At 34.7% G+C, this 23,057-nt stretch overlaps 2 protein-coding genes across 2 annotated transcripts in view; both read left to right on the forward strand.

The window, feature by feature from the left end:
• The window catches only part of COL19A1 (collagen type XIX alpha 1 chain), a 313,236-nt gene that overhangs the window by 112,696 nt on the left and 177,483 nt on the right, over window positions 1-23,057 (forward strand). The window lies entirely within an intron of this gene.
• FAM135A (family with sequence similarity 135 member A) overlaps window positions 19,310-23,057 on the forward strand; it is a 461,750-nt gene continuing 458,002 nt past the window's right edge. Inside the window, exon 1 of the mRNA XM_074333158.1 lies at window positions 19,310-19,313. The gene's annotated coding sequence lies outside the window, so the exon portion shown is untranslated. The remainder of the gene's footprint in view (window positions 19,314-23,057) is intronic.

The following is a 23,057-nucleotide window of genomic DNA, read 5'->3' on the forward strand; positions in this document are numbered from 1 at the left end:
ACAAAACCTTTTCTCTTATCTCTCACATCTGCTTCTCTTCCTGCATTTGCTTATTTCTATTTGTGGTGATGACATCACCATCCTTCCAAGCTTTGCCCAGGCCCAAAACTTGTCATTTTTGTTAACTCATTTCTCTCTTGACTCTTGCTTCTGTAGCATCTCGTTTCTCATAGTTGCCCTCCTTTTTCATTCCCATACCATTATATCCTAGATTCCAGCCTGCCTTGCTTTTGCCTAGACTGCTGGAATAGCCTCCTAACTGAATTCCTACCTCTAATCTCGACCCTTCCAATAATTCCTCCTAGAGGTTTAGCTCCATTAATCTCCTAAAAGTATAGTGTTACTCTTCTGCTCAGAGTCACTACCTCCCCAGTGGTTACAGGAGGCTGTGCTGACATTGCTAACTTGCCCTTCACGGTCTTTCACAACCTAATCTTGTCTGGCTTTCCAACTTCATTTCATGGCGTTTCTCTTGTTCAGAATCTTGTGCTTTACTCAAACCAAGTAACTTGCTGGTCCTTGTATTTGTGCCTTTACTTTTACCTTTCTTTTGTTCTGGAATAGCCTCCCTCATTTCTTTGGATCTAGATACTGCCTAAAACATGGAACCTGTCCAGTAATTAGGTATAGAATTCAATATAGACTAAAGTTTAAGAGCCTCAACCCCAGAACAGAACTTCTCGGGTTCAAACCCTGGCTCTGCCACTTATTAGCTGTGGTAAGATACTTGACCTTTCTCTACCTCTGTTGTCTCATCTAGAAAATGGAGGAAATAATAGCACCTAATCCATGCTGCTATGGTGAGGTAAATGAATTAAAGCTCTGAGAATGGTATCTCACGCATATCTTATATCAATGCTAGACATCAGTTGTGAATGAGTAACTTTTGTCTTCATTTTGAGGGTTTTATCCTTTAAGCAAATTCTTATTTAGATATCAAAAATATTAATTATGAATATGTGTAATTAGCCCATCTCTTTATTTGTGAGCATGAAAAATATACTTCACTTATCTTTATGTAAAATAAAGAACTTGTACTCAGACATATTAAAGAAGTTATTAAGGACAATTTCAGGCAAACAATGAAGTATATAAAATAGGATAATGAATCCGGCTTCAACTCATGGCCAATCTTGTTCAGCTAGACCCTTTTCTGTATTATTCTGATGAAATCCCAGCTAGCATATGCTTCATCTATAAACAGTTCAATGGGTATCTCTAAATGATAAGAACTTTTTAAATACCATTATCATACTTAAAAATTTTAAGAGTAATTTCTTAATGTCATTAAATAGTAATTTGGTGGTCATATTTCCAATAATATAATAAAAATCATTTTTTTAACTATTTGCTTTAGTCAGGATCCAAATAAAGCTCAGACATTGGAGTTAGTTACTGTGCTTTTAAATGTCTATTGATCTGTAATATCCCCCTCTATCCCTGTCATTTTGTTGTTTGCTTTTATTATATTATTTCTTAAGAAAGCAGGGTTGTTTGTCCTGAAGAATTTTCCAGTCTGGATTTGATTACATCTCCATGGTGTAACTTAATATGTTCTCTCTCCGCTGTGTTTCCTTTAAATGAGTAGTTAGATCAGATTTAGGTATGATGTTTTTGGCAAGACTACTTCATAAGTAGTGTGGCATTCTTCCATCCGAAGTGACCTAATGTTGTAAAGTCTCTTTTTGTGGTGATAACAGCTATTGATCGTGAATACCTACAACCATTAACCCATTTAGGGTTTCAAAATGGTGATATTTTAATTTTATCATTCCCTCTACATTTATGAGCTAGAGTATTTCTACAGGAAGGAACTTCCCCTCATCTATGCTCCGATTACCAGTGATGTGGTTCACAAAGGGGAATCGTGTTAAATGCTTACTTAATTCTTTCCATTGATATAACATTTTTCAAAATAATGAGTTGATTCTGTAGTATCTTTTAATGGTTACCAATTATGTTTTATTTCATTTGCTTTTTAGTATTACGAACCTGTTTTAATCCATCATTGTTATCCTTACTGATCCTCAAATTATCCCAGTCTTAGTGAGTGGGAACCTCTTCTAGTTAGCTTCTGAATCCCTTTGACATAAACCAGGCATGTGTGACAGCTTCCTCTCTATCTGTGAGAATAACATATTCCAGATTCCTGAACATTATTTGAGTTCTAACTATTTTTCAAGGCCTTAGAGTTCACATCCAACGTGAAGTCTTCCTGAGCACAGTCCTTACCTCACCACCGAACCCCTGTGGCTCCCTAAGTTGTGAGTTCCCTTGTCAGTGATCAGAGGCTGGTCTTCTTCAAACAGCAACGTTGAGCCTCTATACCCCCAGTGCTTGGCATAAGGCATTATATAGAGTTGTCACATGATCAGTTACTTAATACTGCCTTGGTTAAGTAGACTTATAATTACATAAGACTTTCAAGAACTTAATGGGAATAATATTGCTTATTGTGGGGTTTGAGATTCTAAGGTAGTTTAAGGTGGTTTCTGGTCTTGAGTGTATAATTGGACTGGTTTTCCGTGTGTGTGTGTGTGTGTGTGTGTGAGTTTGTGTGTGTATGTGTGTTATGTATATATAACTTTATATAAATAAATGTGTATTATAACATATTTTTCCATGTAATTTGAGATTGTTACTTAAATCATGACTTTTAAAGGGATATGCTCTTATATAACCACTGTTTCATCATTTACATTAATTCATTATGTGTTTTGATTTTAACCAAAATAAGTAACACTTATGGGCAGTTTATAAACTCCTTTCTCAGGAAGAAGTTTAAAATAATGCCAAGAATAGATTATATTATTAGGTCAAATTCATTGATAAGGAAACTGAAGCCCAGAAAGGTTGTCATTTTACTGGTGTTAAAGTCTTTGCTCCTTACATCTTGCTAACTCTTATTGAGTGAAACCTTGTAGAAAAGTTTATAGAGGATTCAAAGCTAAAATAAGCAAAGAAGAAAACTCTGTAGTCCATGCATCCTGGTCAAACAAAGAACAAGTTAGAGACAGCCATGAGAGCAATGAGTCACCGGACCTAGTTGTGATTTGTCTGTGATGAGTGTGGAGAGTTTCCTTCTAGATCTGTCATTCTCACTGGATTCCCAGGCAGCAGCTGTGACAGACTGAACTGTCTCTTGCTGATGAGTGTAAAGTTTCATCTCCTTTTTTCATCAGCAAAATGAAATGAAATGGGGAATTTTGAAAAAAGCTTGAAATACTATTGCAGATCTTGCTATAATTTGGAAATTTTCACACTAAATACACTGGTGATTTCGCAGTTTTGAGAATTCATTCTAGATGTGGCACAAGTTCTAAATCAGCCTGGGAGACTGTCATTTAAGATGTCATTATTTTACTCAAAATTATCCATAATGATATTTCATTCAGGAAACATTTGTGGGAGACCTACAGTGTGCCTCTGCCTATATGCATCTGAGAAGGGGCAGACCAGCCTAATATTTCTGAGAAATGGGCCTACCATAGCACATCTAATATCTGGTCATTCCCTGCCCATGCACTGTCTGCCTGCTCAGATATCACCTTAGGCTTGGCTTCCTAAAGAGAAGCCTCTTGGTTATCATATTTCCCAGGATTTATTCCTGCTATGTGGCCTCCCTCCTTTTTAAAATCAAATTTATTCATTCTCATTCTCTCTCTCTCTCTCTCTCTCTCTCTCTCTCTCTCTCTTTCTCTCTCACCCCCACCCTCACCCATCTGAAAATACCTAGGGTTTTGCTATTTGTCATTTCTAATGTAGTGACCACAATTTTAAGCTAAGTGGCTGTGGCATATAATCTTTCCAACATGGCATATTGGGACCATTTCTGTGGATGCATTACTGTATTAGTATTTGATTTGTAGAAGTCATAGCAACTGTTACCATGTTTCCCCGAAAATAAGACCTAGCCAGACCATCAGCTCTAATGCATCTTTTGGAGCAAAAATTAATATAAGTCCCGGTATTATATCATATTATATTATATCATATTATATTATATTAAGATCCAGTCTTATTATTACATAAGACCCAGTACTATATTATATTATATTACATTATATTATATTACATTACATTACATTACATTACATTACATTACATTACATTACATTATATTATATTAAGAGCCAGTCTTATACTATAGTAAAATAAGACCAGATCTTACATTAATTTTTGCTCCAAAAGATGCATGAGAGCTGATGGTCCGGCTAGGTCTTACTTTCAAAGAAACACAGTATTTGAATGTCTCCTTTGTCCCAGAACCACAAAATCAGTTTCTCAGAAGCTTGGAAACTCTGAGACTACATAAGCAAACATGAATGACTATTACCTAATAGTAGATTTCTCAAAGGTTTAGCTTTTTAGAAGGCAGTCTTGAATCCTAGCCTCCGCACAAGTGTCAATTGGATGGCTTTCCTTGCCACAGCAATTAGCCAAGTTAACTGGGTAGCCAAACCTAGGGAAACTTAATAATAGATCACTTGAGCTTATGTTTGTTTAACCAGAATTATGCATGTGTTAGTTAGCAAATCAACGCAAAGATTGCTTTTTGTTATTCTGAACTCCAAAGACACTCTAATTTCTTTAATTTTACTAACATTTTTGTGTTTAAAATTATTCAAAGTAATGGACTGTCAGCTAGATCTTGGAAATGGCTTGTGATATGTCAGTGAGAGTGTTTTTTGAAAATTGATTTGCTCTTCATCTATGGAATACAAACCAAAATAAATTTACAATCTGTAATTATTAATACATCTGCATTTTTAATTACTAAAGGAAATTGATATCAGCTGATTTTATAGAAGTTACTTTGTTAGATTAGTTCTTGTCCCCCTTGGAGAGATAACTTAATTAGGTTTATGTCACAAAAGCAATTAGGTGAATAACCTTGGCTGTAATCCACTTAGATAAAAGAATTTCAAACAATTTGTGATATAACAAATAAGTTTATCAAAACAAAGTCTTTTTGAGGCTTTAAAAAGCAGGGGCATTGGCCTCTGAACACAAAGTTGTCTCTGCCTTTATTTTATTCATCCTGTGTGTATAAGGTCATCCTTTTAAAAGAATCAGGGTGAATGTAATTCATAGTATAGCCTCTTACATATAATTTGCTTTGTTTTGTTTTAATCTCAACATTGTAACACTACTATCTGTTTAGGTTTAGAAGTTACTTGATTTTATCAGTTAAAAATCCAAAATTCCAATAATGGAAAAGACTATGTAAATTCACACAGCTATAGAGACAGACATGCTATTAGACTCAGGCCTCCTGTTTCCTAGCACCAGACGCAGTTCACTAGATCACAGTTAGAATCTTAAACTCTATGTGGCAGTTTCTGAAAATCTATCACATTTCTCAGTATATATTTAGCTGCCAGAGACACAACCAGTTAGTCACTTTTTATCATCATCATCATTAACAACAACAAAGCAGTAAATCTCTATCTATTGTAAGCTATATTGAGATAGTAAGTCACACATACCTTTATGTTAGAAAAAAAATTATTTAGAAAAGAAAACTGTTCTGTTTTGTAACTCCTTTGCTTAAGTAATCTATATATATAGGTTAGTAGTACTATACATATATATGTATATATATGTGTGTATATATATGTATATATATGTGTGTGTGTATATATATGTGTGTGTATATATATATGTGTGTGTATATATATGTGTATATATGTGTGTATATATATGTGTATATGTGTATATATATACATGTGTATATATGTGTATATATGTGTATATATGTATATATATTGCTGTTATTGAGTGAGACGCTTATTTTATTAGATATTTTATTTTATTAGATATTTTATTAGTTTAAATTACTGAAAAACTAATTATATCATAAGTTTATTTAAATCTTTACACTTTAATAATTCACCAAATAAATGTGTTTTAATTGTTTCTGATCTCCTATACTGAGTAGATTTGCTTCCATTCCAATAGACCAGCAAATAACATAAATTAAAGTCCCCATATTAAATTTATTTTGTTAAAGTTTATATTGATCTCATAAATAATAACATAAAATATGTTTATATTTTATATAAAATACATATATAATCTAATAGGGCAAAAGGATGATGGGGAAACTTTATACATATGCAGGGGGAAATCTGAATAAGCCCAGCAAAAAGAAAAAACAAAGAAGAGAGGGGAAAGAGCTGCAAGAGTGAAAGCATTCTCTAACCCCTCACAGATTAATCAGAAAAGAGTGGAAACTTTATGGATTTGAGGTTCTAGAACATAATTTCTTCTAAACCACTAGATGATGACTAAACTATTTGGACACAGCAGCGATCCCAAAGAAGCCAGTTTATGTAATGGGAGTCCCAGGAGGAGGGAAGAGAGATGAACAAGAGCCAAAAACTTTTCACATTTCATGAAAAATATTAATCTGTACATCCAATAAGCTCAACAGATACCAAGTAGGGTAAACACAAAGAGAATCACGTCTAGGCACATCGTAGTCAAACATTGAAAACCTAAAGACAAACAGTAAATCTTGAAAGAACCAAGAGAAAAACATCATGTATAGGGAATCACAGTAAGAATAATGGCTAATCTCTCTTCAGAAATAGTAGAAACCGGAAAGTAATAAAATGACATATTCAAGAAGTTGTCAACTAATATTTCTATGTCCAGTGAAAACACCTTTCAAAGATGAAGACAAAAATAAGGAGATTCCAAGTAACGAAAAATAAAACAAAATTTTTGCTATCAGACATGACCTACAAGAGTTACTAAAGAAAATCTTTCAGGCTGAAAATAAAAGATATCAAATAGTAACTTAAATCCATAGAAGAGAATGAAAAGCACTGGAAATTGTAAATGTAAAAGATTGCATGTGTGTGCATGTACGTAGATATATAAATGTATATATTTGTATTCTCTTCTATTAATTTATTTAAAAGCATAATTTATACAAAACTATAACACTGTACAGTTAGGTTTATAACACACGGATATAATTATATGATAATAGCAATACACAAAAGGGGTAGGAAATGAAGCTTAATTGGAGGAAATTTACCATGGTTTACTGAAATTAAGTCAGTATTAACCGGCATAGATTGTGATAAGTTAAAGTTGCATATTATCAGTGCTAGAACAAACTTTTTCTAAAATCTCAAAAAAAGCTAACTATCCATAAGAGAAAGCTAAAATAGCATATTAAAAACATTTTTAACAAAATGAAGGAAGTAAAGAAAGAACAAGAATGAGAAATATATGAGACACATAGAAATTAAATAAAATAGAAACCTTTGCCTATCCCAATGTCACAAAGGATTTCTTCTATTTTTTGTTCTAGAAATGTTATAGTCTTATAGTTTATATTTGAGTCTAAAATTCATTTGAGTTAATTTTCATATAGGGTGAGATTTATGGACCAAAGTTAATTTATTTTGCACATGGATATCCATGCTAAAATTGCATTAAATGTGATCTAAAAGTCATATGGGCTGTTGTTCACTTACTCTTAGAAGAAATCTGGGAAGTAGAGGCTCCAGGCCTGTCAGGTTGACACCTGCACTGCAAATCACCTCCTGGGGGCTTTCAATACTTGACTTAGTTGCTCACGCCTCTTTATTCAGCTTTAAAAAGAGGTTAATGGGACAGTGCATTAAATTTCAAATCAAGAATTTATGAATATATGTATTTACATTTATACTTGTATTTATATTTGTATTCACATATTCTTTCCCTGGGTCACCATAATGGCCCCCAGAGCTGGAGCGGCAGAGAATATGTATTCAGAGGTTTATAGCAGAATGAAATGCCATCCTAGAAATTGTGGCCTCTAGAGATGTGGGCCCCCATCAAGTGAAAAGAATTTTCAGGGACAAGGGAGATGAGCTTCTTTTTTTAAAAAAATTAGTTTTTTTAAACATTTTTTAGTTACAGTTAACATACAACATTGGATTAGTTTCAGGTGTATAACATAGTGTTTAAACAAGCAGGGTCAGGCCTGGTTAGTACTTGCATGGGGAATGAGCTACTTTAATTAGATTTTCAAGCTCATTCTATTAATTGACTGATGTATGCATGCATTCAGTAAGCATTAATTGAGTAACTACTATAGTCCAGTTCCTGTGCTAAGAACTAGAGATAAAGCAGTGAATAAATGAATGCAGACCCAGCCCTTATATAGTTTACACTCTAGCATTGCCCCTTTGAACCCGGGGGTCTGTGCAGAAGTGCCAGTAGAGAGAGAAGCAGGGAGAAAGGCTCTGACCTGGTGGATGCAAACTGAGTATCATAGTTGTTCTCTGCAGGACTAGGGAAGGGCACACTGTCTTAAGCAAATCCTATTACATCTCATCAAGCCCTTTACTACTCTTCATCTTTAATCCTCTCCTATGTTTTAAATGGGAAGCTGTGCTGAGACATTAAAGCTCCTGGGAGATAGAGCTTAAAATCCAGCACAGCAGTTTAATCTGTTAAACCAAAACAAGTGGAGAAAGAATCAAAAGAGGCAAAATCAAAGGAGGTTGTATTTTAGATGAGTATTAGTGAATCTGACACCTATTTAAATGGATCTCTGTATTAAGAATTCCGAAACACACCTCCTACCTCCTAGTGAAGAAAACTCTCTTATGGGGGGTGATTTAGAAAGTCAGGAGTCACAGATGTAACAGCTTGATGGGAACTGCACTTGAAGGTCAACAGGGTTTTCTGAAGAGAGCACTGGGCTAGAAGTCTTGTCTCAGACTCAGTTTCCTTACTGTGAAAACGGGAATAGCAGACATCTTTTACAATGTCCTCCTTTCTCTCTCATAAAAATAAAATTAAAATAGAAGTCATATGGAAATACAAATAACCTGGAATAGCCAAAACAACTTTGAAAAACAAACAAACTGAAGGACTAATACTACCTGATTTCAACATTTATAAGAAAGATACAGTAATTAAGAAAGTGTAATGTTAGTGTAAAAATAGATAAAAAGACCAATGGAAAAGAATAGAGTGAATATACATACACACACACACATATGTATGTATATGTGTATGTATATGTATGTATATATACATAAAATATATATACATATATATGTGTGTGTATATATATATATATTTCAACAGAGGTACAAAAACAATTCAGCATATAATAGATAATTTTCAACAAATCTATTGGGACAATTAGATATTCCTTTTAAAAAAATTTAATTTCAACCCATATCTCCACATTATCCATTTATTTATGAATAAATTTATATATAAATGAATTCTTAGATACAACACTGAAAAGGCAATCCATAAAAGAAAAAGTTGACACGTTATATTTTACCAAAATTTTTACCAGAAGAAACATTTACCAAAATGTCTGTTTTTTGAAAGATTCTGCTAAAAGAATGAAAAGACAAGCCACATTGGGGAAAAAAATATCTGTGCAAATTATATCTATATATGATAAACGGCTTTTATCCAAATATATAAATAACTAAGCAAACAGTCCCTTTTTTATGAATAAATGATTTGAATAGACATTCCTTTCAAAAAAAAATGTGGATCACAAATAAACACATGAAAAAGTGCTCAACATAATTAGTTAAGGAAATGCAAAAGCAAAAAGCAAATTTAAAAAAAAAAACATGGAAATGTTTATTATTTTGATTGTTTTGATGGTTTCATTGGTGTATACATGTTAAAACTTATCAAATTGTACACACATTAATTATGTGCACCCAATTATGCCTCAATAAAGACATTAAAATTTTTAAAGTTTAAAATTATCATTACAAAAATAAAAAGCCAAACTATGTTCTGGGAGCAAATATTTGGACCGCATACATCTGAAAAATGATTTGTATAAATAATATGTAAAGAAACTTTACAACTCAATAATAAGGGGCAAATTAATTAAAATGGACATAAGATTTGAGTGGACATTTTAGCAAAGAAAATATGTGAATGGCTAATAAGCACATGAAAAAAATCATTAATCATTAAGAAAATGCACATTAAAACCACAGTGAGATACTGCTATGCACCCACTAGAATGGCTGTAATAAAAAAGACTGACAATACCAACTGTTGGTAAGGATTAGTAGAAATCTGAAACCCTTATACACTGATTACGGGAATGTAAAATGATACAGGCACTTTGGAAATTGGTTTGAACATTTCCTAAAAAGTTAAATATACTACTTATATGACCTGGCAATTACACTCCTGGGTATTTATTTACCCAAGAGAAATAAAAACCATGTCCACAGAAAAATGGATATGTCATTGTCTATAGCAGCATTATTTAGAATAGCTAAAAATAGGAAACTAGTGAGTGGATAAACAATATGTGGTATATCCATACAAAGAATACTACTCAGAAATAAAAGCTACTCATCCATGTAATAACATGTGTAAACCTCAAAACCATTATGCTACATTAAAGAACTGGGACCAAAAAAGCATACATGTTGTATGATCTATTTATATGAAATTTCTAGGAAAAAAAAAAATATAGAGGCAAAAAAATGTGTCAGTGGTTATCTGGGCTGTAGATGTGAGGGGCAACTGACTACAAATTGGTAAAAGAGAACTTTTCTGGCTGATGGAAGTGTTTTAATCCTGAATTGTGGTGATGGTTGCACAACTATAAAAATTTCCTAAAACTCATTGTAAAACGTGAGTATTATGATGTATAATTTATGCCTTAATAAAACAGTTAAAATAAAATTAAAAGATACCTAAGATGGAAGTAGGAATTTGAGACTCATTAGCATATAGATGATCACTGCAACTGTAAAAGTGGAGACGATACCTGAGGAAAGTCAATTGAAAGGGAAAGCATAAGAACCTGGGGCAGTCCCTAAGATCCAGCAAAAAGAAAATGAGAAAATGCGGCTATGGAAGTAGAATAAAAACCAAAGAAATATAGCATATCAGCAAGCATGTGTTGCTTGGCGGAGGGTGGTCAAAAAGATATCAACTGTTACTGATGGCTCAAAGAAGAAAAGGCACCAAAAGATCCCTGATTGTGGTCACCTGAGACCTTGACATGAGCAGTTTCTGAGGAGCAGGGAGTATATACAGGTCAATCTGGAGTGGATGTGGAAGTGAGTGAGAGGTAATGGAAGGCAGGCAAGAAGTATGGGGTCTGTTTCAATAAGTTTACCTGAAAATGGAAGGAGGCAGATGAAGCAGAAACAGGAGCTGCAAGTGAGAGGTTTTTGTTTCAGTAGAACATTCAACAGCATGTTTCACTGTAGATGGAACGAATGAGTAGGAGGAAGGAAATGGAGAATTCAGAAAGAGCATAAATTTAAACGTAAATTCCATAGGAAGACAGAAGCAGATGGGGTTGAGGGACTATCAAGCACGGGTTGAGGGATTAGCATTAAGCAGAGGATGGAAAAACTATGCAATTTTTCCATGCATAAGAACAGAGAAAATTACGGTATGGATGTTAGTGAATCCATAGATTTCAACGCATTAAGGGAAGGCTTGTTTGATGGTTTCTGTTTTCTCTATAGGAAGCACAATCATCCGAGAGTAAGAGCAGATGTCTTAATACTAAGGATTTGAAGGGAATAGAGTAGTTTAAGGACGAAGAATGAGGTTAACGACCATGAATTTATAATGGTACTTGACTTCCCACTTGTATAATTTTCTCTAGGATTAGTCAACAGCCTAGGAAAAAGAGAGAGAAGATGGATATTTGGATTTATTGAGGTTGGCACCATCAGAAAGACAGAGAAAATCCACGGTGTTTAGAGTAGTGGAAAGAGAGCAAAGAAGTGATAGATCGTGATCTGGACAAAAATGAGGACATGGGGGGCTGACGTAGATCTTCATCCTTCTTGGGTTGCCCTGAAACAAGTTTCAAGAAAATGCTTGGGGGTTGGTAGTTTGTTTGAGGGGAATCTTAACAAACAGGCACGAGGGAATGGGGAGAATAAGTCAGGAAATGAGGAAAAGTTAATAAAAAGGTACATTTTTTAGCTGCTTATCATTGTAGCTCCCTGGGACTGAGTCATGCTGGGGACCCCCTGAGGAACGACATGGAATGTGCCTTGCAATCATCTCTGCAGGATAGGAAGCTGACATATTAATCCATCAACTCCTGTCACTCTTTCATGGAAGACTGCTTCTGGGACCTTACACCACCCCCGGCTTCTAGACTGCCTTTCTAGGGATGAACAAGCTCCCCAGCTTCAAAAAAGTACCAGAGGCAGGAATACAAAGATAGGAAGGAGGGTTGAGCTTGAGGTGAAATATTGACAGCATCCAAGACTCCATAGGAACTGAACACCACAGCTTGAGCTGGAAACTGAAGTAGGCTTAGGGCATGTGGTACAAGGTCAAATTAGACCAATTGCATGAACTTCCCTATGAGATCAAAGTAATTGAGCCAATACCTTGGGATACTAGGAGGAGTTCTTTGACCCTGTGGAACTTACGTATGTCCTCTGAGCTGCCGATTTGTCGTCAGCAAATGGTGATAAGAATGCCCACCTTGTAGTTACTGCTAGAATTAAAATATGCCCTTAGTATGGAGTCTGGCGTATAGTAATGCATATAGAATAGAAGCTAGTATATTATTACTAGAATCTATTGAAACATTAGCAATGTTAATAACTACCTGCATTGTGGATAATATTGTGGATTAATTCAAACTCTATAAAAGGGTTTTACCACTTACCTGAATATAATATTTTGAATACCAAAGCATTGCAGTTTTGTTTGGAAGGACATTGAATTTTGATATAGTTTTGAAATTCGTTTCATCAAAGAATAGGCATTGGAAAAATCTTAAATGTAATCTAATTCTCATTTACCCTCTTTGGTTGAGATTGCATTTAAGTTTCTGTCAGACCAGAATGATTTATTGTATTTTCAAAGAAATCTCCAGAGACGTTCTGTTGATTTTCTTTTTGAGTCTTTTCTGCTTTTAAACTTATCCGCACACTGAGAAACAATTTAAATACATCTACTCTTTAAAAACCTCTGGCGGCAAATAAACCTCCTTGAATTCTAGCTTAAATCTTTAATGCTGTTGTTTTGTGTTTATTCATTTTCTTCTCAATGGAGAAAAAAGAAACAGTTGATTACTATTGTCAACTTTCTTTTGTTTAGGATTTATTTAGTATGCAATGCTTGAACATCTTTTTTTTTCCCTGCCCAGATATAGAACTCTCAATGCTTTTTTTCCCTAGAATGATTGAGTTTACAATACAGATGCATTAGAGCTCACTTTTCACCTATATGTAAGCAGATGAGTTAATACCAATTAAAACACTGTGTCATTTAGCATTTCTTTTGTATTCCTTGTAATAAATTCCCTGATGTGTCCTTTGCTCAATTATCAATTGGGATACTATTCTTTCTCTTATGAATGATAAAAACTCTGTGTATTAATGATGTTAACAATTAAGCCACAATATGCTTTTTTCCCATTTTGTTATTTGCCTTTTAGTTTAATTTATACTATCGCTGTCTTATAAGAATATTATTAATATTTTGTCAAATATATAATTTTTTTGTATTATAAATTTCTTGTTTGGCTTCCATGCTTAGATATCTTACACACCAAGGTTTCTGAGCTATGTTCACTTATATTTTCTTCTGCTCCTTTAACATTTTTATTTTATTTATTAATTTTTTAAGTTTATTGGGGTGACAATTGTTAGTAAAGTTACATAGATTTCAGGTGTGCCATTCTGTATTGCATCATATATATATATATATATATATATATATATATATATATATATATATATATATATATATATATATATATATATATCACATTGTGTGTTCATCACCCAGGGTCAGTTATCTTTCAATCATCATGTATTTGATTGCATTTACCCTCATCTACTACCCCCTACCCCCTGACCCTCTGGTAACCACTAAACTATTGTCTGTGTCTATGAGTTTTTGTTTCTTCATTTGTTTGTGTTCTTCTTTTGTTGTTTTCAGTTTTATATACCACATATCAGTGAAATCATATGCTTCTTGACTTTTTCTGTCTAACTTATTTCCCTCAGCCTAATAATCTCACAACCCATTCATGTTGTCTCAAATGGTACTACTTAATCTTTTCTTATGGCAGAATAGTAATCTATTGTGTATATATACCACAACTTCTTTGTCCGATTATCTATTGGAGGACACTTTGGTTGTTTCCATGTCTTGGCCACCGTAAATAAAGCTGCAACGAACATTAGAGCACATATATCTTTACGGATAAATGTTTTCAGATTTTTTGGGTAGATACCCAGGAGAGGGATTGCTGGGTCATATGGTAATTATATTCTTAATTTTTTGAGGAGCCTCCACACTGCCTTCCATAGCGGCTACACCAATCTGCATTCCCACCAACAATGTATGAGGGTTTCTTTTTCTCCACAGCCTCTCCAACACTTGTTACTATTTGTCTTGTTGATGATAGCCATTCTAACTGGGGTGAGATGATATCTCATTGTAGTTTTATTTGCATTTCTCTGATGATTAGTGATGTTGAACATTTTTTCATACGTCTAGTGGCCATTTGTATGTCTTCTTTGGAGAAATGTCACTTCAGGTCCTCTGCCCATTTTTTAATTGGATTGTTTGTTTGTTTTTCATTGTTGAGTTGTATGAATTCCTTGTATATTTTGGATATGAGACTCTTATCGGAAGCATGGTTTGCAAAAATCTTCTCCCATTCAGTTTGTTTCCTCTCTATTTTGTTGATGGTTTCTTCTGCTGTGCAGAAGCTTTTTAGTTTTTATAGTCCCATTTGTTTATTTTAGCTTTTATTTCCCTTGCCTTTGAGGTCAAATTCATAAAATGTTCTTTGAACCCAGGGTCCATAAGTTTAGTACCTATTGCTTCAGGTCTCATGTTTAGGTCTTTGATTCATTTTGAGTTAATTTTGGCACACAGTGACAGATAGCAATCTAGTTTCATTCTTTTGCACATGGCATTCCAATTCTCCCAATACCATTTATTGAAGAGGCTGTCTTTTCTCCATTGTATGTTTTTGGATACTTTGTCAAAAATTATCTGTCCATATTCATGTGGGTTTATTTCCAGGTTCTCAATTCTATTCCATTGATCTGTGTATCTGTTTTCCTGCCAATAACATACTGTTTTGATCATTGTTGCCCTGTAGAACAAGGTAAAGTCAGGGAGTGTGATACCTCCAGCATTGTTCTTTTCTCTTAGGATTGCTTTCACTATTCAAGGTCTTTTGTGGTTCTATACAAATCTGATGATTTTTTGTTCTATTTCTTTAAAAGGGGCCATTGGGATTTTGATAGGGATTGCATTAAATCTGTATATTGCTTTGGGTAATATGTCCATTTAACTATATTGATTCTTCCAATCCATGAACACGGAATGTCTTTCCATTTCTTTGTGTCTTCCTCTTTCTTTTAAAAATGTCTTATAGTTTGCAGTATATAAGTCTTTCACATCATTGGTTAAGTTTATTCCTAGGTATTTTATTCTTTTTGTTGCAATTACAAAAGGAATTTTTTTTTTATCTCTTTTCTGAGATTTCATTGTTAGTATATAGGAATGCAATGGACTTTTGTACGTTGATTTTGTAACTGACAACTTTACTGTATTCGTTTATTGTTTCTAATAGCTTTTTGGTGGAGTCTTTAGGGTTTTCTGTATATAGCATCGTATCATCTGCAAAAAGTTACAATTTAACTTCTTCATTCCCAATTTGGATGCCTTTTATTTCTTTCTCTTTCCTGATTGCTCTGGCTAGGACTTCCAATACTATTGGAAAAAGCAGAGGTGATAGGGAACAGCCCTGCCATGTTCCTAAACATAGAGCCAAGGGCTTCAGTTTTCCACTGTTAATTGTGATATTAGCTGAGGTTTTGTCATATGTGGCCTTTATTATGTTATGGTATTTTCCTTCTGTACCCATTTTATTAAGTGTTTTAATCATAAATGTTTATTGTGTCTTGTCAGATGCTTTTTCTGTATCTATTGATATAATCATATGATTTTTGTCCTTTATTTTGTTAATGTGGTGTATCACATTGATCGATTTGAATATGTTAAGCCATCCTTGTGACCCTGGGATAAACCTCTCTTGGTCGTGATGAATAATCTTTTTAATGCATTGTTGCATTCGATTTGCTAGAATTTTGTTTAGGATTTTTGCATCTGTATTCATCAAAGATATTGGTCTGTAATTTTCTTTTTTGTGTTATCCTTACCAGGCTTTGGTATCAGGGTAATGTTGGCCTCATAAAATGACTTAGAGAGTATTGTCTCTTCTTCAATTATTTTGGAGGAGTTTGAGTAGGACAGGTATTAGATCCTCTTTGAATATTTGGTAGAATTCTCTAGTGAAGCCATCTGGCCCCAGACTTTTGCTTTTGTGAAGATTTCAGGTGACTGATTCAATTTTGTTACTCTTGATTGGTCTATTTAGATTTGCCATTCTTCGTGATTCAGCCTAGGAAGGCTATATGTTTCTAAGAACATGTCCATTTCTTCTAGGTTATTGAATTTGGTGGCATATAATCCTCAGATGATCCTTTGTATTTCTGTGGCAAATGTGGTAACTTCCCCTCTTTCGTTTCTGATTTTGCTTATTTGTGTATTTTCTCTTTTTATCTTAGTGAGTCTAGCCAAGAGTTTGTCAATTTTATTAATATTTTCAAAGAACCAGCTCTTGCATTAATGTTTTCTATTGTCTTTTTTTTCTCTTTTTCATTTAGTTCTGCTCTGATTTTTATTATTTCCTTCCTTCTGCTGACTTTGGGTTTCATTTGTTCTTTTTTTCTAGTTCTTTAAGGTGTAATGTGAGATTGTTTATCTGGGATTTTTCTTGTTTCTTGAGGTAGGCCTGTAATGATATAAATTTCCCTCTTAAAACTGCTTTCACTGCATCCCAAAAATTTTAGTAGGATGCATTTTCATTGTCATTTGTTTCTATGTATCTTTTGATCTCTCCTCTAATTTCTTCTTTGACCCGGTCGTTCTTTAAAAGTATGTTGTTTAATCTACACATATTTGTATTTTTTGCTGCTTTCTTTTTGCAGTTGATATCCAATTCCAAAGCCTTGTGATCAGAGAATACACTTGGGATGATTTCCATCTTCTTAAATTTGCTGAGGCTAGTTTTATGTCCCAATATATGGTCTATCCTTAAGCATGTTCTATGTATACTAGAAAAGAATGTATAGTCTGATGTTCTAGGATGAAGTGCTCAATAAATGTCAATTATGTCCATTTCAACTCATGTGTCATTTCGGGCTTCTATTTCATTATTTATTTTCTGTTTGGATGATCTATCCATAGCTGTCAGTGATGTATTTAGGTCCCTTAGTATAATTGTATTTTAGTCAATTTCTCCGTTTCATTCTGTTAGTAGTTGCTTCGTATATTTTGGTGTCCCATGATTGGGGACATGAATATTGATGACTGCTTTGTCTTCCTGTTGGATAGTCCCCTTTATCATTATGAAATGTCCATTTTTGTCTCCTGTTACCTTTTATCCTGAAGTCTGTTTCATCTGATATCAGTATGGATACACTTGCTTTTCTCTGGATACCATTTGCTTGGAGTGTCGATTTCCACCCTTTCTTTGAGTCTATATTTGTCCTTGTAGCTGAGATGTGTCTCTGGATGCAGCATATGGTTGTGTTTAGTTTTTTGATGCAATCTACTTTTTATTAGTGAGTTCAGTCCACTTACATTTAGGGTGATTATTGATATATGAGAATTTAAATCATCCTATCTCTGGTTTCTGGTAGGATGGTATCTCCATTGTTTCTTTGCCTTTTTGTTGCTGTCCATTATTTCAGTGTGGTGGTATTCTATGATTTTTCCCTCTATTTATTCTTTTCTATGTTATATATTTCAGTTCTTGAATTTTTTGAGTGGTTGCCATTAAGTTTATGTAAAAGAAAGTTTGGTATTTAGAGTATTCCATTTTCTTCAGCATACTTACTTTCTCCATCCCCTGGTGCCAGGTCAGACCTTTACTCTCTCTGTTTTTATGTTTTTGTTGTCACAGATTAGCCCTGTTTATGCTGTGAGTTGATTTCTGTGCTGCAATAACAATTTGCAGTTTTCCTCTTTTCATAATTTTTTTTCTTCTTTACCCTTTATATTATGTTTAAGTGTATAATGTCCTATTTGGTATAGGGTAGCCGTGCCCCGCTTCTGCCTGTTCGTAATGCTACTCATGATTTTGTATTCTTTTGCTTTTTGGTTTCCGGTCAAATAGTCTCCTTTAGTATTTCTTGTAGGGCAGGTCGTGTGTTAGAAAATTCCCTCAGCTTTTGTATGTCTGGAAAGGTCTTCATTCTTCCTTCATCTCTGAAGGATATCTTTACAGGATATATTATTCTAACTCATAATTTCTCTCTTTCAATAGTTTGAATATTTGATTCCACTCCCTCCTGTATTGTAGAGTTTCCACTGAATCATTTGATGATAATCTAACAGGCTTTCCTTTGTAGGTTACCGTCTTCTTTTCCCTGGCTGCCTTGAGGATTCTTTCTTTGTTGTTAATTTTTGACAGCTTCAATACAATGTGCGTTGGAGAAGGCCTGTTGGGATTGAGGTAATTAGGTGTTCTATTTGCTTCTTGGATTCGAGGATCCAGTTCTGTCCACAAGTTTGGAAAGTTCTTGTCGACTATTTGTTTGAATATACTCTCTGCTCCCTTCTCTCTTTCTTCTTCTGGTATGCCCATTATTCTTATATTACTCTTTTTGATGGAAAGTTCTTGTAGAGTTCATTCATTTCTTTTTAACTCTCAAGTCTCTCTCTTCTTCCATCTGTGTCATTTTCAGATTTTTATATTTGATGTCACTGATTCTTTCCTCCATCTGGTCAACTCTATTACCTAAGCTGGCTATTTCATTCTTCAGTTATTTTATTAAGTTTTTCATCTCCAGAAGTTCTATTTGGTTCTTTTTTTAAATTTCAATCTCTTTGGTAAACTGTTCATTTTCTTCTTTTATTGTATTTCTGAGTTCATTAAACTGCCTTTCTGTATTTTCTTGCATCTCGTTGAGTTTTTTCAGAACTGCAATCTTGAATTCTCGGTCATTTAAGTCACCTATTTCCATGTCTTTAAGTTCATTTTCTGGAGACTTTTCATTTTCTTTCTGAGCTGTCTTGTTGCCTTGGTTATTCATGGAAATTACTGATTTATTATTTCTCTTCCTAGACATCTACAGGAGTGGGTTCTGCAACAGGTTGATAGAAAGAGGTCTTTCTTTTGTTTTCCAGTAGGTTTTGGTAGAATGTTTTATTTTCTCTCTGACTGCAGCCTTTTATTCTCTCTCACACTGTAGTGTTATGTTTTCTCTGCACTATTCCGGCTTCTCACACAATGCGGGGATTCCCTTGAAGGTGGGTTTCTCCTCTGTGAACAGTTTACCTGGGTCATACATCACCTTTTATTCTCTCTCATGCTGTAGTGTTACATTTTCTCTGCACTGTTCTGGCTTCTCACACATTTGGGGGGGTTCCCTGGAAAGCAGCCTTCTCCTCAGTGAACAGGTCGCCTGGGTCACAGGTCACTGCCTCTGTAGGGGGATGCAGAGAGCTTCTGAAGTTCCAAACCTCTTCCTGCACCTGTTTTAGAGCCTATGTGTTTCAGTGGTTCCGTTTACTCCTGCAGGGATCCACGCAGAAAGGTGAGGACAGGGGCAGGGTGGATTGTAAGAGATGGCCCAGAGCAATGGCAGTGACCACCACCACAGCCAGTCCTGCACCCAAGGCTCCCTCCCCTTCCCCAGAACTAGTTGGACTGTGAGTCCATGACTGCGGCTACAGTTCTCAGAACTGGAACTATTCTGTTCTTTTGATCTAACACTGCTTCTGTTCTGCTTCTATAACTGGGAGGATGGGGAGGGGTGGGTGGCTGGGCTCCATGCCTAAGTCTTCCATTCTCTGCTCGGTGGTGAGGGCTTAAACCGCCGTTTTCACCCTTCTCACTTCAGTCTTTGCTCCGAGGTATCTGCTGTGAGTGCGTTGGGTTCAGCTGTGCTATATACTAATCCTTCAGGAGGGACTGTGGGCCATAATCGGAGCGCTAGCAGTCTGTATTCTTCCCTCTCCTACGGCTGCTGTAGCTCTGGAATGCGGGGAGCTTGGAGGGAGCTCTGAGCTCCATCTGCGCTCTGCAGCCTGTGAACCCCATATCTCCACAGTTCCTGCTTCCTTCCTTCCCCTCTCATCCAATTTGCCCACCTTTGGATGATTTCAATTGCACGTCTTGCCTGTTTGCTGTGCAGGGAGTCTTTTGTGGAATTATAGTTGTTCAATTTGTTGTAAAGTCCAGGGGAGATTTCAAGAGGCTCACCTCACGCTGCCATTTTTATGATGTCATAACTCACTTTTTAATATTTTTATTTTTAAGTGGGCTCTCTAACCCACCCAGAATTCACTTAAGATTGCACATTTTTTCTTAGTAAAGCCCATGTTGTTTATTATAGCATATTGTTTCCGTCTGTTATAACATTTCATGCTATGAATCTGTTATACATATCTTTGTAATACATACTATACTTGTGGTTCTCAACTGGAGGCATTGACCCTCTCTGGGAAATCTGGCGATGACTGAAGACTTTTATTTGTCAGTATTGAGGCAAGAGGGGTTAGAAGAGAGGCTGGCTACTCTAATGAGCAAAGGCTGGGGATAATATTGAACATCCTACCAAGTACATGACAGCCTCCCCAAAAGAATTGTCAATAATGCCAAGATTAGGAAAACTTGATAGGCAAGAGAGAAAGATCCAGGGATCCACTAGGTACCATTCCTCTGCTGGTTTCCTAATCACAAATAGTAGTATTACCTGACCTATACTTCTGTTTCCTACTCTGAGAGATAAGTATGGTAAGAGACTTGGCTCCTGCTTTGCAGAAATCCAGTATACTATATAATTTTAATGACCCTAAGCTGTTAAAAAAAAAATGAGCTTAATAGTTTTAGAGCTCAGACCCTGGAACCTTACTGCGTGGATTGAATCAGGGTCCTGTCCCTTAAGTGTTGTGTGACCCGGGTCAAGTTATTTAACCTGTCTGCAGTTCCCTCATCTATAAAATGAGAGTAATAATCATATCTTATCCTAGATTGTCATAGAATTGCAACATGCTTAAAGCAGTGCTCGACATAGTAAACATTATAAAAGGGTTGGTTTAGTAACCATGATAGTATAAAGTAAATGACTTGTTTTTTATGAACCATATTTTTAATCAGTAACCTATACTTACTTTTTATATTAAAATTACATGTTTTAAAATCCACTGCAGATTTTTTTCTAGTGATCAAAGCGTTATGTTTAGAAGAGGCATGTTTCTTCTTTAGCCTTCTGTCACATCTCTTATCTTCTTGCCATGAAGCATAAACCCCATTTGAATATCAACTATGTATGATTATTATTAAACTTTTATTACCACTGTCAAGCTTGCTGATTTTCTTGTAAGCACGTACCTCTTTAAAATGTAAGGTTGTTTATTTTTTTTCTGCCTACGCGAATTATTAATTTTGAATAAAGACTATTCATTTTTAATTACATTCTGAAAGTTAATGATGATCTACATGGAATTGTATTTGTTTTCTTGTGTCAAAAATTTCAATTCATTCTATTAACTTGTTCTGAACACAATTTATGTCAACATCTAGATACTGTTGTTTCTGACCCCCTTACTAGATAGATTTTTTTTTCTTCAGTATATTTCTGAGCCTCTTAATTCTTACTGTGCTTTCTGTCAAAAAATGACATATTCTGCATCAGCCCTGTCCAATGGAATGCTCTGTGATGATGGAAATATATTATTCTAAAGGTACTGTTGAGTCCTTAAAATGTGGCTAGGACAACTGAGGAACTGGAATTTTAATTTTAGTTCATCTTAATTGAAATTTAAACAGTCACATGTATCTAGTGGCTATCCCACTGAACAGCACAATTCTAGAGTGTCACTTCCATTTCAATTAAAAATTTTCTGCATCATCCTAACTTGAACCTTTCATTGAATGTGTTCCTATATGCTTTTGTTTATCCTATATACTATATATGTTTCTTATATCCCACTAGCGTTTTTTTCTTCATAATCCTGTGTTTTCAATACAGTAATAATATGTAGTCTCAGATGACTGGGACTGTGCATGTGTATTTCTTTTGAAGAGTGTATAATGCATTATCTGAAAATCAGGTGCTTGCTTTTCTTTATACTTTTTTTTTTGCAAATAAAAATGTGGTTTTTTAAGATAAATGGAGAACAATAGAATATATAAAAAAGAGAATAAAAATCACCCCAGTGGCACAACTACTACTCTTTCCCCTCCTACACATACATGCCCACCGCTATCCCACCCTACTCCCCACCCCACACACACACAGTGATATGTGATAGACTTGGGAACTTAGATGACTTCTTACTGCATATCATATATTGATTTATTTTAAACACTTTACTGATTTTACAGATAATACATGTTTATTGGTTTAAAACACTGAAGAGTATAGTGAAGGAAAAAAAAAAAAATCATCCATCATCACAGAATGCACAGATTAACCATTTTATTGTTCTGGTTTGTTCTCCTCCAGTATTATTTCTAAGACCCCGAGGTAGATGGATACACAGGTAGGTAGGTAGGTAGGTAGGTAGGTAGATAAGTAAGCAGACATTATAAAAGTTTTAATTATACTATAGATATGCAGGGTTTACCAATAAAAGTATACACCTTTCAGATGGTAATCAGACAAGAATATATCTCACTACAGGTGTATTTCATCAACAATGGTCTTAGTGGCCATTTTGAACATTTGTAACTTTAAATAAAAATAGGTACCGGTTAACATTTATTCCCTGAATTTGTCAATCCATTAATTGTATCTTACTTTCTACATCATGAAAATTTTCCTATAGTTTAAAATAAAATTCTTAAACATGATTTTACTGGCTGCATCATATGGGTATTCTATTCTATCTATATACCGTAATTTTTTTTTAACCAGTTCCCTATTAGTGGACACTTAGGATGCTTCTCTTTTGTTACTACTATAAATAACATTGTGCTCTATGTCTTAGTGCCTAAACTTTTCATCTCTGATTATTTCCTT

Source organism: Rhinolophus sinicus, linkage group LG05 (genome assembly GCF_036562045.2).
Source record: "Rhinolophus sinicus isolate RSC01 linkage group LG05, ASM3656204v1, whole genome shotgun sequence".
Classification (NCBI taxonomy): Eukaryota; Metazoa; Chordata; class Mammalia; order Chiroptera; family Rhinolophidae; genus Rhinolophus; species Rhinolophus sinicus.